The sequence below is a fragment of the Crocodylus siamensis genome, chromosome 6, assembly GCF_052110815.1.
Source record: "Crocodylus siamensis isolate JL-2025a chromosome 6, ASM5211081v1, whole genome shotgun sequence".
Taxonomy (NCBI): domain Eukaryota; kingdom Metazoa; phylum Chordata; order Crocodylia; family Crocodylidae; genus Crocodylus; species Crocodylus siamensis.
This window is the reverse complement of record NC_143400.1, coordinates 60,354,181-60,366,254: the sequence shown is the minus strand read 5'-3', so window position 1 is coordinate 60,366,254 and position 12,074 is coordinate 60,354,181. Positions and strand designations below refer to the sequence as shown.

The window sequence follows — 12,074 nt, the reverse complement described above, 5'->3', positions numbered from 1 at the left end:
GTCTCCAGGCCTACCTGATCTTCCATCCATCTCTCTGGGCTACCCCTAGAAGTCCTGTGCATCTCCTAAGCTGCTGCCCACAAGACCTTCTGGCCTGGACTCCATCTGTAGTCTTGCTCTCTATCTCTGGCCCCCAACTTGCACTCAGACCCTGGACCTAGATCCCTCTTCTTTAGATGGCTCAGCATTAGCCATTATCATCCAGGCTATTTGCCCCCTAACCCCTTTCTCTCAGCAGTGGCCCCCATGTAGGGACCTTCATGCCTCTCTAGGCCCTGGCCCCACCAACAGGCCAGTTGGGACTCCAGGCAGTCTAGCTCTGGCTATTCCTTGTGGTAGGTTCTCACCCTTTGACCCCTCAGAGGCCCTGGCCCTAGCATAGGCCAGTCAAGGTCCTCAAGGTCAGTTTTTCAGGCTGTCAGTCCCACCATCTCCATGGATCCACCTTCTCAGGCCCCACCATGAATCATTCTCTCTCTCTCCACAGGCTTGTAGCCCTGTCTAGATCATACTACACAATCTCTTTCTTCTCTGGGCACCCCCGGACCCTTCAATGGGCCCCTGTTCTCTGCACCACTTGCAGGGTATTCCCAGGCCTCTCTACCAGGTCTCCCTGCTGCTTAGGCCCTTATTCAAGGCTCACCTGGTCACTCCCTAGGCCTTCCCCTCTCCCAGGGCTGGCTTGACTCTTCACTAGGCCCCCAAAATTTCAGTTCTGCCCTGGGCTAGGCTGGCCTGGTCTCTCTCTAGGCCCTTATACACACAGCCCCTCTTCCTCTGAGCTAGCCTGGCCTTGCTCTAGGCTCCTGTGCACAAAGCCCCTCTCTCCTCTGGACTCTAGACCCCACACTGGGTCCTCAGAAACCTCCTCCATCCCTATAGTTCCTACTCTAAACTTCCAAAGAGATCTTCCATGCTGGCTTTCAAGGAGCTGCAACCCACCTGCTGGGTGATGTCACTGCCCTCCTGCTCTCAGGGTCTGGGCTTATATCCTATCCCAGCCCAGCCCTTCTCCAATCAGGCATCTCCCCTGTAGTCATGTGGCTCTCAAGATCAGGCCTAGCCTCACCTGTCAGCCCCTGAGTCAGCTGACTCTCTAATTAGGCCTGACCCCATCTACCCTGCCTCTGAAGCTTGCCTGAACTCTTAAAGTGGCAAGCACGCCAAGTGCCCTGCCACAGCACAGTCAGAATTTTCTTGCCCCTACCTTATCAACCATCTGGAAAACAAAAATAGGATTTAATACAGAGTGATACTGGGCCAGATTATCAACTTCAAGGAAGGTAATGGTTTCTTGAGTATAAGCCTCACTGGTGGTTCTTTATGAGAAGCTGTCAGTCTGCCTTCTTTAAGGGAGATGCTAACAGACTCAGCCTAGAGTTCTGTCACTGTCCTTCACCAACTAAATAAATGCGTTCAAAGCACAGACTGTGGAATAAATTATCCAGTATTTCAAGTGGTGATATCACATCAGTATAGCATAATGTTTTTACAGATAGAAAAAATTGTTTGGATTCTGAGTAATTTGCTTTGCAATGTAGCAATTTCCCTGCAGTGAGGATGCTTGAATCAGTTGCTAAGGAAGGAGAGCAAGGATTAACTGACCTTAACCAGAGCACAAACTGACTCATTGAATTTTCGTGGGTACTGCAGTGGTGACAAGGAACCACTTTTTGGCTTTGCATCTGAACATAGCAAAAGAATTTAAAAAATGTTTTTTTTCTTTTTGCTTTACTTGTCATAGGTTATGTGTAAGCCAGTGTAGCAGGGGTGTGTCTGCTCCTTTGAGGGACCTGGCAGCTTGTGAGGCTGCTTGCAGGTGGTGCAGGAGGCTAATGAGAGACTTGCCTGACGGGAAGAGGGCTCAGGCTGGTGCTACATAAGCTCAGAGGTGATAAGCACAGGCTTAGGCTCACTTATAACCCATAGGTACCCTCCCTTATATAACCTTCAATAAAGCAAGGTGTGGCGGGCAAGTGATCAAAGGGAAAAGCTGTAGCTGAGACAGAGCCAGAGAGGGGCTGCACAGCCACCAAGGGATGTCATGGCCACCCTGTGGCCACAGGCTGGCAACAGCCAGAACAACTTGTGTGGCAAAAGTCAGGGAAATTGGCATACACAGGCCGCTTCAATGTATAAAGGAAAAAAGACGATGCTAAAGTTTCATTGAGTGGTCTGCCCTGGGAACAGTACTTGTCACCAGAGACTTCTGGAAACACTCAAATTCACTAGTTTCCAAGAACTAACCCTCAAAACTGTTCCTTTGATGTAACAGAAAATAGGGATTTTCTGAAGTCAGACAGAGGGCACTAAGTATTTCTACTTCTATTTACTAGCTAAGGGTATGGAAGGAAAGAGAATTTGAAGCTAACTGGGATGACACCAAGAATGCCAGAGTAAGCATGAAATCCTGAATGATTTAAGTAAGCTCAATGTCCATCTTAAGAGCCACAGCTCGTCAGCAGTGGTGATTCCAACGCAAGCATCCCCTGTGAAGCACACAGTCTTTCACGTAAATGCTACATTTGCTAATTTATCTATGTTTGCAGTGCTAAGATGTGAAAACTGGTACAAAGTACTTTAATGTATCCAATACTATTAATGGAGTTATGGAAATACATTTCTAAACTATCTGCACAAGTTCTCAGTTGATTTGAATTCCCTATCAATGAACTGTTGACAGTGACATCTGACTTTCTAGATGTGACTGCAAACAAGGTTGCATTTCAAAGCAACATTCCTACTAAGAGAACATTCTAATATGCTCTGAGGCTTTGTGCAGAAAGGATATTTAAGCTGAACAAGGCCTGCTTATTTAAACAGCACAAAAGAAAACAAGATGCTTCCCAAAGCTTCTACTGTTCACTAAACACTAGTTTTTTAGAAAAACTACAAAATCTACTTTGTTCTACTGGGACATCACTGTATTAAAGTCTAACAGAAAAGGTTAGTCCTAACACATTTGTTTAGGTGCAAGACGAAAAGTTTTACTAATTTTTCTTCTTATGCTGATGAAGTAAGTCTGCTGCATTTTGGGACTGACACATCTGAACACTGGGAAAAGTTGCAGTCTCCATCTATCTAGGCCAAAAGAAAAGTTATTTGTTGTATTCTGCTTATTGTACAGATTACTTTGGGATTATTCCATGGCATTTATTTCTAACTCAATCAAATCTACGTGTTATCTCTAGACCACACTTAGAAAGATTATGCAAAATTTGTGTGCTGCATTTCTCATTTCTTTTTGCATGCAAATTAGTCTAAAAACTGGAAATCTGTGCAAAACTCCAGACCTCATTAAACAAGTGAATATCTTGGAGAGAGGAATGAAGGCAAGAATTCTTGTTTCAGAAAAAGCAATGCCAGTGTTAAGCTGTGAAACGACAACTGATCTGTGTTAGCTCTTATGTGTATACCTACCTGTATAGATTTTCACTACTGTCTTTTTTTTTTTTGGGGGGGGGAGGAGGAGGGGAGGGATGTTGGGAATTGTCATGGGAATTATCAGCTGGTCTCTATGGCTTCTGCTATGGGAATAAAAAAGATGATATAGCTTCCTAAAACAGCTGTGCCAAGGAAAGCATTAACTCGTAGGGATTCAGGAAAGGAATTTCACAAATATCAGGCTATGTGAACAGGCAAATATTTATCATTAACAGAAATGCTATAGAAACTTAATTCCTCTAAGATGCTGGAAAGAGGATTTGTCTTAGAATGAGTTTCTATGTGTTATTTTTCCCAGGATTACTTCAGCAGGGGGTTCCAATGTTTGCTTTCTAATGTTTCCAATACAGGGTCTGAAATTTTTGTCCAGTGACACATTTAAGAATGAAGACATTGATTTAAGATTCTCCCATTAGCACATTCTTGACATATTTGCAGTGACGTACTGTGGGTCTTTGGCACCCGGGCACCAATGCTTGCATGCATTTCCCCCCCTCCCCTGGTCCTCCTGAATAAAACGTGTAATAATCTGTGGCAGGTTCATGTTGTGCCTTAAACTGAATGTGTGCCTAGTGCCGATCACCTGATCACTGCTTCCGGCCTCAGGAACACACCAAAGCCCTTCAAGGCTCCAGCGCAGCCCTGCAGCTGGAAAAGCCAATCCAAGCCTTAGGAGCACGGGGCACCTGGGTTGCTACTTGCTGGTGTAGGGGGAGCCCAAGATTATGAGCCCTGCAATAGGGCATGATTTAGGCCTGATACCTGATCCCACAAAGATGGCATGGCAGGAGGCACAATTGTTGGGATCACAGATCAGATTCAACAGTGCCTTTAACTGAATATCTGTCAGTAGCTACTATGAATCCATTCTGTCATTCACTTTAAAGGCATTAAGAATAATCAAGGTGGAAATTAATTTAAATAAAGTGGAACCTCGAAAACTGAGGTTACTTCAAATAACTTTACTGTCATCTTGAGACCCCTGATGCTATAGTGATTATCATGGTAAAAATGGTTAGTTATTGAACTTTCCAACTAGTGCACAAGGAGTTATGGGACATGTTTATTGTTTCTTTTTGTAGTCTTTCCTTTCAGGTCACAATTTATTAGAACAGCTGGGAGAAGGGAAGTTAGGATAGAAGACTTATAAAAGCATCAGTGGGGGTTAAGCTTCCCATTCCTGTTGATGTTCAGTTAAAGTTGATCCCTAAATTATCCTTTGTCTCTTTTGAAAGCCTTAGCCCAGATATGGTACAGCTACATATTTACTGGTAAGTTATTTGTAATATTATTCGTTCCTTTTGTACACTGACAGACTGTTCAAGGCTGTATTGAAAGACAAAATTGAATTCTTGCTTTGAAAGCCCTATTATATAAATAGTCAATGTAATACAATGTTTTTCTTAGCTTTTTTTAACATATATAAATTTGCTTTTTTAAAATCAGTGAATTTAGTTAGCACCAAAATAAAAAAAAAATATCTGGCCCCATCAGCACTTTCAAAACTAGAGACCCAAAATTCACTACACAATTAATTAGGTGACCTGATTTCCAGTAGCCTTCAGGCATCACTGCTTGGATAACCATCCACTTGTCAATGCACCCAGGCATTCAAGTTCAAAAAACTTGGCCAGGAAGTGTCAGCAGAGCAAACATGGTCCACTGAACCCTCAAGGTATCACAGAATTGGGCAAAGAGAAAATCTAGCTTTCACTTCTCATGAGCAAAGGAGTTGGTTAAAGAGCATCTGGGCCTTTTCCAGTAGAGACCCCCAGATCAGGAAGCAGCAGGGAGGACAGCACTGAGAAGGAGTGGCACTCTTGAGGCAAAATCTGGGGAAAGGAAGATGAAAGTTCATTAGAGACTAGCACTTTAATTGGTAATGTATTAGAGAGAGTCTCAGGTTCTATCCCATGTCAGGGGACTGGTCTGTAGGCAAAGCATTGGGTCTTAGAGTATAGTAAAAGTATCCATTTCAAAAAAAGTCTTCCAAATCCATTAATATTTATCCCACTATTCTCATAGTGAGTAAGGTTACCTTGACACCAGGCTTCAGGCACTTATCCACTAATCTCCCTGGGGCTGGGATCTTTTGGCCCTTTGAATTTCTGGGGGCAAATCCAGTCTGACAGAAAGCATCCTTCAGACTGTTATTCCTTTAACATAGTGGCCTGATGTAACCTGCCCATCTCACTTGGGAGGAGGAGTCATAGACAAGTCAGTAAATCAACATGAAGGGCTCTTGGTAACTGGTTGGGAAGAAAAGATGCCTTTGTTTTGGATTATTTGTTTTTCTTTTCTTTTCTGCAGCATTTTAACAGTGACTTGACCTAGAAGACTGGAAAAAAAGAGGCGCTGTGTTTTTTGTGTGTGTCCTCTTAGGGACCAGTTCCATACAGCATCAGAGAAAATGGGACACATTACTGTCAGCTAGAACCCAGTCTTGACAGCACAGAAACCAAGTCCTCAATGCACTTCCTTTCCCATCCAAGAACTCAAGTAAGTTACTGGACGAGGCAGAGTGGGTGAACAATATTTACCCCTCAGTATGTTTGTCTGTTGCAGTTGTTAGGGTAAGGGGGGCTTTCCTTATCTGTTTCTAGCCATTGCACTCAGTTCTTGACTTAGAATCCCTAATTGTAAGAACTAGTGGCTAAGGTTTGGGGATTAAAGTTGTTTAAGTAGGCTCATTAATGCCTGTAACTCACATTAGCTCCCTGGGATCTATGGCATACCCATCACATGTGAAATTTCAATAACAATTACTCATTATTGGTATTACTGAAGTATCACTGGCCTTGGACCAGGATCCCTTTGTGGTGGGTGCTGTACACAGACTAGAGAAGGTGATCTCTACCCCTATGGTTGCTTGGCATCCATTATGCCATTGATGTTTATCACTGAGAAGCTGAAGTCATCAGTTTCTATGAAGATATCTGGATAGCAAATCATTTTTATTTTTTAGCTCAACTCCTTTTATTTTTCCCCCAGATATTTTCATTACAGGAATTTAAATATGTTGTTTGTTTGGGAAAGGATTTCTGACACAGTTTGGCACAGTATATTTATTTATGCAAATGCTAAATGGTTTAAATTCAGTCCTGTACCACAGTAACAACTGATAGCTTTTGATGTTTATACATGTTTCTTCTGAGGCCAAATTTAAGAGACGAGCTCAGGAAATAGATCACAATCCACTAAAAGCAAAATTGCAGCCCACTAAAGAGAAGTAAGTAAAATAAGTTTGATATCTGGGCACCAGCATTCTTCCAGATGTTTTGGACCATGTGCCAGGATTTTGGCTTTAGACCAAGCTGAAGTCATAGCTTTTAAAGACTAGCCAACAGAGGCATAACAAGTGGCGTTTGTACCCTGGGCACATCATTTGGGGGTGCAGGTGGGAATGGGAGTAGGGTGGGGAATGTCAGAGGAGGGCAGGTTCTGACAGGGGACAGGAGTCTCATTTATGCCAGGCAGGTAAAAATAGTCCCCAGCTGCGGCTGCCTCTGTGGCATGGTCTGCTTACCCCAGCTGCTGCTCTTACAGTAGCAGCATGATGTCACTGCATCCAGCTGCTGCTGAAAGAGCATTACCATGGGGCTGCTTTTGCTGACAGGGTGGGTATTCCATGGGGATGGGGGATGATTCCAGCACCCCTCCTAAGCTGGTGTCTGGGGCTGATGCCCCACTCACCCACCCTTACTTAGACTGCTGCCAACCAGTAATTTTTATCATGCCACATCCATACTATTTGATCACGAGCTTGAAACAAAATTGGAGTGCTTATGCATCACATTTTCTGTTAGTCACAACACTATTCTAGTCAATGGAGCTGTACCCATTTACATGGGCAGAGAATTTGGCCCTCTAAGTGAGGCTGGCATGTGCACTGAAAGGACCAAAGAATTAAGTCCTTTTTATTCCCAGTGTGAGCAGAGTATAGACAACATTAGTGCAAGCCCATTCAGTGAAGTGGTATTAAAAAAGAAAGAAAGAGGCGCACTAAGAAGAATGAATTAGTTCTACAGCCAATGTAGGGGTGCATGCTGTTTCTCCCCATGTCGTTTCTGCCTTCATGCTGTCGTTTATCCTTCAGGGTCCATTTTTGGATGGATTGTTTCTAAAAGGGAAAAGGGAAATACAACCTTTTCAATTCATATGTTGGTCATTTCAGCTGACTTTGTGAAAACCAGTTTTTGTTTGCTATGTTTTGTTTCCATGTGTTTGCTAAAATATGTCAGTTCCTAGAGCACTTGATGCACACTTGACATTGACATCAGACTCAAATTGCAAAATTTAATGTTTCATTTAAGAGCAAATGAAATATCTGTCTGTTTTAGTTCTATTCCTGATTGCAATGAAAACTTTTCACTTGTGATTTGATAGCACATCCATGACATCTAAGGGTGATTACACAAGTTACATTTTTTGTGTGATCAGGCCCCTGAAAGTACTCTGCAGCTGTAACTTAAAACATGTACCTGGCTGCAGAGTGCTTTTAAAATGGCCAGTCTCGCAAAAAATTAACTCTGGTCAAATGAGTTATTAGATTAAGGCACTCTAAAGCAATTTTTTCATGCTTTGTAGAGCTGGGCTGGTGTTTCCTAGAGCTGTGCAAAGCTTCAGTAGCTAATTCAATTTGGAGGAGATTTAGCCTGATTCAGCAGCCAAAACTCTGAATCTGAATCAAATCAGGAGACCCATTAAAAGGTCTGAGTCAAATTGGAAGCCTCCAAATCAATTTGGGGAGATTCGGAAGGCTTGCAGAAAACAGAGGCCGAGAAGAGGGAGGGGATGGGGTGATTTTTCATATATGGAAAAGGCTGGGGGGCGGGGAAAGGTTGCTCTGATATTGATATCTGTAGCTGGCCAATGACTGTGATCTTTCTCTGAGTTCCCTACCATCAGCAGGGACCCTTCCTATTGTTTTCATCCCGCTCTGTCTTAACACACACACGATATGAGTTTTGCTTTCAACAGTTTGAGTTGCACTTTCACAGAAACCCCCACACCTATCTCCTTGAAACTCAGCAGGATTCATGCCCTCAGAAGGGATTGTCATCTCTGCTGTCTTCATCCAAATCTGAAAAAAAATAACAAAGTTATAGGTGTTTTAGTGATTCCCCATTATAAAATACAGCCGAATCTCCAAATCCAGATCGCCCGAATCGAATCAGGACATTGATTCAAATCACTGAATTGAATCACTGTCCCTCTGAATCAGCTTAATCTGAATCTGAAGCAAATACTTGCTGCTTCAGACAGGCCTAGTGCTCACACCCTTGGGGCTGTCAGCGTGGGGAGGAGGTGGAGGGGAAGCGAGCAGCCAGAATGGAGCTGCTGACTACTTTAAATGGCCAGAGCTGAGTGAGTGGGGGAGTGGGGTGGAATGGAGCCCCCTTGCCTTATGGCTCCCCTCCCAGCTACCCTGGCTGGGGTACTGGGGGGAGCTGGGCTGGGTCCATACAGCAAAGGAACACTATTCCACCCTGCCCCCTCCCTCAGCTCTGGCCATTCAATGCAGCCAGAAGCTCCAAGCTGCTGCTCCCTCACCCCACCTGGCTGACCAGGGCTGGTGCAGACAGGCTCCAGCCCTCCGCCTGTCCCCCTGACCCAATATCTGTTGGGCTGACAGTAGTGGTGGGGAAGGCTCTAACTCATAGTTTCATAGATGTTAGAGGCTGGAAGGGACCTATGGTGCTTTATGTAAAGTGCTATGAGGTAGAGTGGGGCCCTAAACTTCTGGAGGCATCCTAAATGATTCCATTCATTTTTGTATTATCTCTGAATTCTAATTATTCCATATAAGTCCATATAAGTGCTTAATCTTTAAGTGGCTTAGATGCTCATAATTACGGGTAATTTGCACATGGATTTATTACAAGTATATCTAAAAATCAGAGGATTGTACATGCAAATGGACCAATAAACTAAGGACAGAAACAAAATTAGTCTTAAAAGTGTTTTGTGGTGGGTTTTTTCCCTTTTCCTTTTTAATAGCAACCATAACTTTGAGAATGTAAAAAATGATTTACTGGCATAAAAGCCACATTTTGCTCTCTTATCCCAATTTTTCTTTCTGCTTACAGTGCTTGGCAGTGTCTCTTTAACCACTAACACCTGAAGGAATGAAGGAATAATACTAATCTGGGATAAGAAATGGACATGCAGAAAGACTATCAGGGAATTTAAGGGGTTTACATCTAAGAAAGCTGGAGAAATCTATTTGTTCTGAGGAAGTAGAGAGATAACTAAAATGAACTAAAGTATTGTGTGAAAGAACAGAGGGAATCACTGACATTTTCTGCTTTTATTTAGCGTTAGATTTATTTTAAAGAAATAAAACATAAGCAACAAAAAGATTTTCTGATCATTGTAATGGAAATACTTGCTTCCAGGTAGGCAAAGATGTTAATTAGTTTGAGAGAGATTGCATTCATTTGAGTATGCTTGGTTTCTACACTGCTTGTTAAGAGCCATTGCTAGCTCCTAATAAATCAAAATCTACAGTCCAGTAAACATCATTATTTTTAAACTATTAATGTTGCGATAAAGTTGAATGGATAGAAAAAGTGGCAGAACGTAATTATAATGGTGGTTGAAAGATGTGTATATGAGAAATCATTACAGATGCTAAATGTGACAAGAAATGAAATACACATTTATGTGCCCATAAATGAAGATTTAATACTGATAGGCCTGCAGTGCCAACATCATTTAAAGAATTTTGGTGGCTCTGATTTAGAGGAACATAAAGAATATAATATCACTTTTAGGGCATCTGCAAATGCTGCCAGTTTGTGGTTTGTTGCTGATTCTTAAAACTTATCAGAGGTGCTATATAATTTAAGGCCTTAATTCTCTGTAAGTATTAAATCCATTGAAGTCAAAGGAATTTCCAGAGAAGGCTGTAAACATTCAGATGAAACTCCTAACAAATTCTGGTTTTTTTGTGAGGCTGGAGAGAAAAAGCGCTGTCTCATTATTCATTATAGAATATATGTATCTGCGAGCAGCCTGCTAGCAAACAATCAGTATCCTCATCTGATGCTGTATTTAATTCTACAGGCTCTGTGCTGTCTTGATTGCCTTTCTTAGGCAGAACTCTGACTAAGTCAAGGCAAGCTTTGTCTGAGTTAAGTACAGGATTTAGGACCTTCACCATGATATAGTTATTGAAATGTTGCCCTTTTTTCAGTAACAGAGATACAGAGATGATGTTTCCAAGACCACACACAAGGCAGTGGCTTAGGATTCAGAAGTACCTGATTCCATATCTCACATTTATTCCTTTAGACCATACCGTTGCTTTAGGCACTGTGGGTTCACCTCATATGATTACATGAGGCCTGTAGCCTCCATTTTGCTTAAAATGTTGATGGATATATGGAATCTTGCCAGATGAAAGTTAGCACTAGCTTCTTTGTCCCTTTGTGAGTAAATAGAAACCTTTTTAACTAGAAGTATCATGAAACATGCCCTTCACACCCAAATCTATCAGCCAAAAGGTGTGGGGCAGGATAAAGTGAGGGAAATCCTCAAAGCAACTAGCAAAAGTGAAAATGTCAGTAGGATCCCAGTGAGCAATTGTCCAGAAGCAGAAATGTGATGGCATAGGTGATGGGAAAAGGACTAGTTGGCAGCCACGAAAAGAAAAAATGAGCTTAGTAACAGCCTGGGACATGCCCAAAAGAGCTCAAGAGAGAGAATACAGAAAGAATCAGAGATTATTTTCTGTAATTTTACAATCACACTTATGAACTATTTATCTTTATACAAAGAATTGCTTTTTTGCCAGTGTGGTGGATTTCCTCTCACACAACTTTAGTCTTAAGGTACAGATAGATGTACAGCTCCCTGCTGTAACTCATAGTGCTTCGCAGGAAGCACTCTGAGTTACAGCAATCTCCTGGATTCAACAAATGTTCACTGTTGGAGCCCAGGGATTGGGGGATGAGCAGCTGTGTGTTTGCAGCTGGTGTCCCCTAACTCTGCTCCTCACCCCTCCCAGCCCCAGCTCTGTCTTCAGAGTGGGAGGGTGTGGCAGGGCACTGTTTGTGACCTGGGGCCAAGTAGCCAGCAGGTGCTTAATTGCGGCTGCCATTTTAGAGCTCTGGCCGCCCATATAAACAGGGCAATTCACTGCTGGCACCCCAGGTAGCAACATCGCCTGTCTGTGAGGCTCCATAACAACCTGGAGGTAAGGGAGGAGCTGTAGGGGATGGTTAGGAGGCTCCAGGTCTTGGGCATGACCTAAAACTGCACCCTGCTGGGAGTGGGTGGCCTGATGGGGCTCTCAGTGGCGCGGGAGCCCCCCAGGAAATGCCAGGCCAGTTACCACCCCTAGCCTTAACCCTAGCCCCCACAACTGGGTAGGTCACCTGCTAATAGGGCCAAAAAGCAGATCCAGGAGCAAGAGTGGGGCTAGAGGCTCAGAGGCCTGATTTTAGAGTACCCTCGACTGGTCAATGCTGGGGCTAGGACCAGAATGGTCAAAAGGGCCAAGGGCCCACTGCGAGGGATGCCCAGAGCTAGGAGGGCCTGGGGTTTCCGACTGGCCTTGGAGGCGAGGCCAGGGTCTGTGTGGCCAAAGGTCCCAGGGGGACTGTGCCCGAGAGAGGAAATGGTTC

The 12,074-nt window shown here is 43.4% G+C and overlaps 1 long non-coding RNA gene across 3 annotated transcripts in view; it reads left to right on the top strand.

Annotated features, from left to right (window-relative positions):
* Positions 1-3,525: 3,525 nt before the first annotated feature.
* The window catches only part of LOC149862887 (uncharacterized), a 28,847-nt gene continuing 20,298 nt past the window's right edge, over positions 3,526-12,074 (top strand). For 2 of the 3 annotated variants that reach the window (XR_016443003.1, XR_016443001.1), the window contains exon 1: positions 3,526-5,943. This is a non-coding gene — a long non-coding RNA (uncharacterized LOC149862887). The remainder of the gene's footprint in view (positions 5,944-12,074) is intronic. The other variant, XR_016443002.1, reaches the window with a different exon arrangement.